Below are 6000 nucleotides of genomic sequence, written 5' to 3' on the forward strand. Positions count from 1 at the left end.
ATACTTTGTACCAAATAAAAGTGAAAATAATACCTATAATGTATGAAAAATGTTTGAAAAACCCATAATTTTGCCCGCTGAGATAAAGGCCGCCTAATTTGCCGGCTTGAAAAGAAAGTAACCGACTTTCGAACGCATGCAGAACGCGTGGCTTCCATTTCGTTAGGAGTCGTACCTCGGCTTCCTTTCGGACCGTTATGCGGTGCCTCACGGCAACGGAGGCGCCCGATAGTTGGATCGTCTCGTGGATCAATGTGCACAGGAAAGCTGATGTGCATCCGCTGCTTCGATCCATATTGAACGGCTCTGCGGCTTGAGGGAGAGGCTACTTGCTGCGCTTCATTGCAAGCCGGGTATGGACGGACAGAGAGGAATGAAAGATGCGATGTGCTCCCTGTACGTGAAATATCTGCTTTATGCCCCAGGCTACGCGCGAGGCAGAAATTATATATATATATATATATATATATATATATATATATATATATATATATATATATATATATATATATATATATATATATATATATATATATTTGCCGTCTTCTTTCAGACTTCTCTTTATCAGTTACCGCTCTGCCTTCTAGAGCCGACTGTTTACTACACAAGTTCCCACTATTCACTATTCTGTGTAGTGGCAAATTTTCAGCCTATTGCTCCCTGCCCATTATACTGCACACAACCAAGCATACTGCAAACTACCCACCATACTGCGTACTAGGTACCAGACTGCATATTACCCAAGATAGTGGCCAATATCCAGCCTATCCAATATCCAGCCTATTCAATATCCAGCAAATATCCAATATTCAGAGGCCGGGTGGTAGCTAGAGCTGCAGTAACTGGTCGAGGCTGTGGAAGGGGCGCTATGTGTTTACTAGGGTATTTCGTGAACCAAAGTGGTACTTCGGGCAAGTACACGAAGCTGCATTGGGCTAGAACAGGTCCGGTATTACAAAAAAACAGTGGCAGCGAAGGCTCTTAATTGGGCTAGTCGGTCTTTGAGTGTCGGCCTTCCCAATAGAACGCGCACGCTTTGCCAACACCTGTGGACCGATCTATCGGCAATATCAGTTCGGGTATTACCTATAATGCCAATGCCAATGAACCCGCCGATGAGTGATCTCGTGAAGGTCATGATGTTATGTAAACCTGGTAACGCCAGTCGGCAGCAGGTGTCATCCATTGTGTACGGCTGTTTTCAAGCGCAGCAGGAGAATGTAGGAATGGCACATCTTTGGTGCGTTCGCTGACTGGTGCAATGAATAGTTGCTGGCAGCGCATTCAATACGGACCCAGTAGAAGTTGTAATAATTGGAATACGCAGCCTAACAGTGACATATCTTGCCGGAATGTCCACTGCACCTGGCGAGCTAGTGGGCGAGACTGACTATGTATATACTCATGTGGTCAGCATACTCTGAGTTGAAAAAGGGCAACGTATACCGCCGTTCAAGTGCAAGTGATGATAGGAATGCCTTCTTCTCAATCACCGCTGTGGTAAGGCTCACATCAAGTTAGCGTAGACACCGCAAAGCTAACAAAGGACGGGCCACCGATGACAACAACAGCACCTAAAGCGCATGAAAATGCTCCCTGCGGTCTCAAGCGCCAGCAAGGAAGCCAGGCGGTTTTGGGGAACCAGAGAAAAGTGTCGGATATGTGCTCTAGAAATGTTAACGGCTATGTGCGTCGAAAGCGGGTGGTCTTTGGCAATAGTAGTTGTTGCAGTTGCTCATGTCCTCCAAGGCAGTCCCACCATGTGCCAAAGTCCCGTCCTTGTGCACTCTGGAGTCGCTCTGCGCGCGTTTTCGAGGGCTTGTACATTGTGCCGCACGTATTGCAAGAAAAATGATTTGTACAGCTGCAACAATGACCTAAACTATGACTGACATGGTTTCCAGAAAAATAAAATATAGCAGTTGAGCTGTAAGAACCAGCTTCTTCAAGAAAACGGAGTGGGAGCTCCATAATACGTTTCATTGTACCAAAACCCCCAGAAGTGGTGAGTTTTAAAGAAACTAATTAGCTGTTGATAGAAACCGCATAAGTTGTCTCGACGTCCACAACGTCGATAATCGGGCGCTCAAGCCGACTCATTCATACAGTTTTAAATGCTAGAACAACGCTTGAGTGGCCTTCTTTGTAGATGAGAATTCGGTTCACGGACCTGGATACTAGGTCTCTGCAAAAACATTCAGGAAAATCTAGAGAACAATTTGTTGGTAACAAGACTAATTCTATGCAGAGGTCGTCTGCGACTCTTTAATACCCATGGTACGCTTTATAATGTGGACACCAGGACACCCTGCAAGTGCACGCATTTAAAACATCTTATATCACATGGACAGTTAATGTTCACTTTTTTATTTGCGCGAAAACAGTCACTGCATCATTATGACTGTGCTGGCTGTGATGAAGTGAAACGCCTTATGCCATTTTAGCGCGTTTCTTTTGCAAACACTTCTTTTGTCATATGAATAAAAACTTCTCTTTATGCATTACTCTGCTAGCATGCCAGCATGCCGATCAAGCTTCTTTTACATGTTTCTGGTTCAGTCGATTTTTACCTTCGTTTCCCATTTTGCTTCGGCAGTTTGAAAGGAATGCACACTTGTACCTCTCGTTTATTTCTCCACGTATCAAATGTGCCGTGTTGGGGTCATTTGATATCTTTTGTTTCACAACAGCTGACGATCGTAATCGATCACACGGCAGCGCTGGGCGCGTTGTCCAGTGAAATGCTCAAGTCAGGCGGTACTTGAAATTGAAGTGATGAATTAAACTACCTGAGGCAGGTACTCCGCTTGACTCTTTATATGAGCCAATTAACCGGAATTTTATGTTCATGTGTAGACTGGAAACTAACAATTCTTTCCTTTGAAGTAAAGTGCAAAGTAAGGATTTGTTGCCGCTACACTCCGCAAGCACACTGAACCGAGAAAGGAAGACTTATCGCCTTGACGCTTTATGTATAGCAAAAAAGGAAATACGGTTGAATAATTAGAACTCTCCCGCGAAATATGATGTGAAAAGCTTCCAGATCCCGAAAGTAGTAAAACGAAACAGGTTTGCCGCACTTATATCGTAACCCGCAAACTCGTGGTGTACGCTAAACTAAAAACTCCTGGCTTGGAAGGGAGAAAAGAAAAACTCTGTCGCAAACTTCTAAGCGGATTTTGAAACGAGATATCGCGTTGGAGCACGCGCCGCCCTTCATGAATCTGCTTTTCTTCCTACCTAGGCGGGCTAAGTGGAACTGAAAACTCGGCGCTCCATTTCGTAAGCGCTGCAGACGACGGACGGAGCAAGGCTCATCTGTAAAAGTAAAATATTTTTCGTAATCATAGCAATCTAATTGCCCTCGCGCGCGAGCACATTTGAAACAGGCGCTGATAACGAGGTCGTGTTAGCCTCCTAGTAATCTTGAGCAGTCAGGGCTTGGGAAATAAAGGCCCCGTTAGCGAATGCACTGGAAAGATGAAACAGTCATTAAAATCAAGGAAATCATTGGAGAGCGTTTTTTTTTTGTTGGACGATGGTGTTGACAACAGTCAGAAACTATTTGCGAAACTAGTTTTTCTTTGTTGGTTCTGTAAAGTTGTCATCCATCCGGAAACGCAACTGATTCCTCACTGTGATTAACAATCGCCGCCGTGCCACAGTGACTTTGATGTTCGGTTGTTGATTCTAAGGTCGCGTGATCGAATCCCGGCGGCTGCCTCATTTCGATGCAGCAGGATACAGAACACCGCTGAGCTGTGTGATCTCAGTGTACAGTGAAGAGCCCCAGGCGGTCGACATCAGTCGGGAGCCCTCCACTTCTGCTCGGCTTACAACCTGTGTGCAGCTATGCGAGGTTAAACTCTACATACGACCACCATCATTGCGACAAACAGCACAATTAAAAAAAGAATCCCGTATGTTTTATTAGTTTAAATGAGTACTGATTTCTTTCGTATATATATCGTAACTAGCTCGTGATTTCCCTACCGCCGTCTGATCTGTAGCTTAACAAGGGTCTCGTTATTGACAGGTTGATGCCTTAGGTCGCATATGGACTCTCCCACACGGCTGCCGCCCACTTTTCTGGTAACGTTACGCTTGGCTCCAGCAGTGAATGATAGCTTGTGGCATGGCGCTCTTTGGCCGCAGATGCCCCTTGCGACGTAAAAATTCACTGTCATCATCATCAGTGAATGCCCATGTACGTTTCGCTTCCTGCGTTACTGTCGCTGGCAGCGTTTGTGAGAACGCTCGAAGTCACGCTGTATACACCACAAATACCCTCTCCTAGCTTAGTTGGTAGAGCAGTGCATGGGTTCGTGGGTTCGGGTATCTTGGGTTCGGATCTCAGCAGTGGCATGCGGTTGCCCTTTCTCCTACTTTCTGTGAAATTATCTTTAACGGAATTGATTAAGCCACCAATTTCTCCTATGCCATCCTTGCTTTGATGGCTATTGTCTTCTTTTGATAGGCTAATAGCCTAATCATGGATGCCGCAAAAGTCTTATTCCTAATCGTCGTTTGCCCGCCGCGGTGGCCCAGTGGTTACGGCGCTCGGCTGCTGACCCGAAGGACGCGGGTTCGATCCCGGCCACGGCGGCCGAATTTCGATGAAGGCGAAATTCTAGAGGCCCATGTGCTGTGCGATGTCAGCGCACGTTAAAGAAACCCAGGTGGTCGAAAGTTCCGGAGCCCTTCACAACGGCGTCCCTCATAGCCTGAGTTGCTTCGGGACGTTGAACCCCAATAAACCTGTAGCGCCCGGCGACGCTACAAAGCGCCGGCGCTGAGATCGGCGTTCCCGAGACAGAGGAAAATAAAGATGGACAGCGCGTGCTCGGAGCACACGCCCGGCACGGGCAGTTCGGAACTAGAAGCCTGCCACGCTGGTCATCTTGCTCTGGTGCTCCGCTGCGACCCCTCGAAATCTTCAACAAACCGATCTTAATAGTCTTTACACTGTGACGTCAACAGAAGAGGATGTTTTAAGGTGAAACAAAAAATTGAAGAGGACAATTAAGCTCCGCTTACAGGTATGACGTGAGAGCTTTAATGGGTTAATGCCCATATATGCGCAATTCGTCATTCTCAACTTAACATTCACAGATCCCCGGGAGTCAACATACTGCTCTTGGCGTAGTGGTGGAGTGGTTATGGGATGTGCCACTGTCCTTCGTTGGCAGGTGCTGCCACCGACGGGGCTTATGCGGACCAAGTTGATCTTCCCGAGTGACCTCTTGCGACCCATCATTAGCTTATCGTCCACCTGGCATGGTGATCAGCTTTCTCACAATCCGGCAGGCAGGTTGTGATAACGCCACAAGGACACGAGACCTATGTGGAAAAAGTAGGCTTCTTCTCGGGTATTTTTCGCTTGAAACGCTAACGACGTCGGCGATGCCGGATTTTTTTTTTGCAGAACGGCATCATTTACACCATAAAGTTAAAACACCACGTGCAGCCCAAGCTTCTTTTTACGACGTGAAGCAGAGACCAGAACGCGAGCTCAGAAATGAAAGAAGGTGTATTCACCGCCCTGATGACGCGGAACTTTCTTTCTCTAAGCGCAAAAACTTCTTTAAGTACCTCGAAGCCTATCTGTCCATCGGTTTGTTTGCGACGCAGCACCTTTGAAGGGATGTGTGACTGCGATATAGAGTCAATTTCGGGTAGAGGAGGTACAGTTGGACACAAAAGTCTCCGGACCACGTATTCCTCTAACGAAGCAGATAGCTCTGCTATTAGTCGGCGGCTGGAGACCACACTTGTGGAGGTGAAAGTTAAATTTTTGTTCTTTCACCTCCACAAGTGCGGTCTCCAGCCGCTGTCTCATAGTAAATCATAATATCATGTTTATCATGAAGTCACCCGTGACCCAGTTTCCTTTTATGCTTTATACTTCCCTAACAATAAACCTTATGATTTCAGGTATAGTCATTTTCAAATGCCTCTGATGAGAACGAATTATGGTATGCAGCACATTGAGTACTTAAT

This window comes from Amblyomma mixtum, chromosome 4, assembly GCF_055824585.1.
Source record: "Amblyomma mixtum isolate Tamu chromosome 4, ASM5582458v1, whole genome shotgun sequence".
Classification (NCBI taxonomy): domain Eukaryota; kingdom Metazoa; phylum Arthropoda; class Arachnida; order Ixodida; family Ixodidae; genus Amblyomma; species Amblyomma mixtum.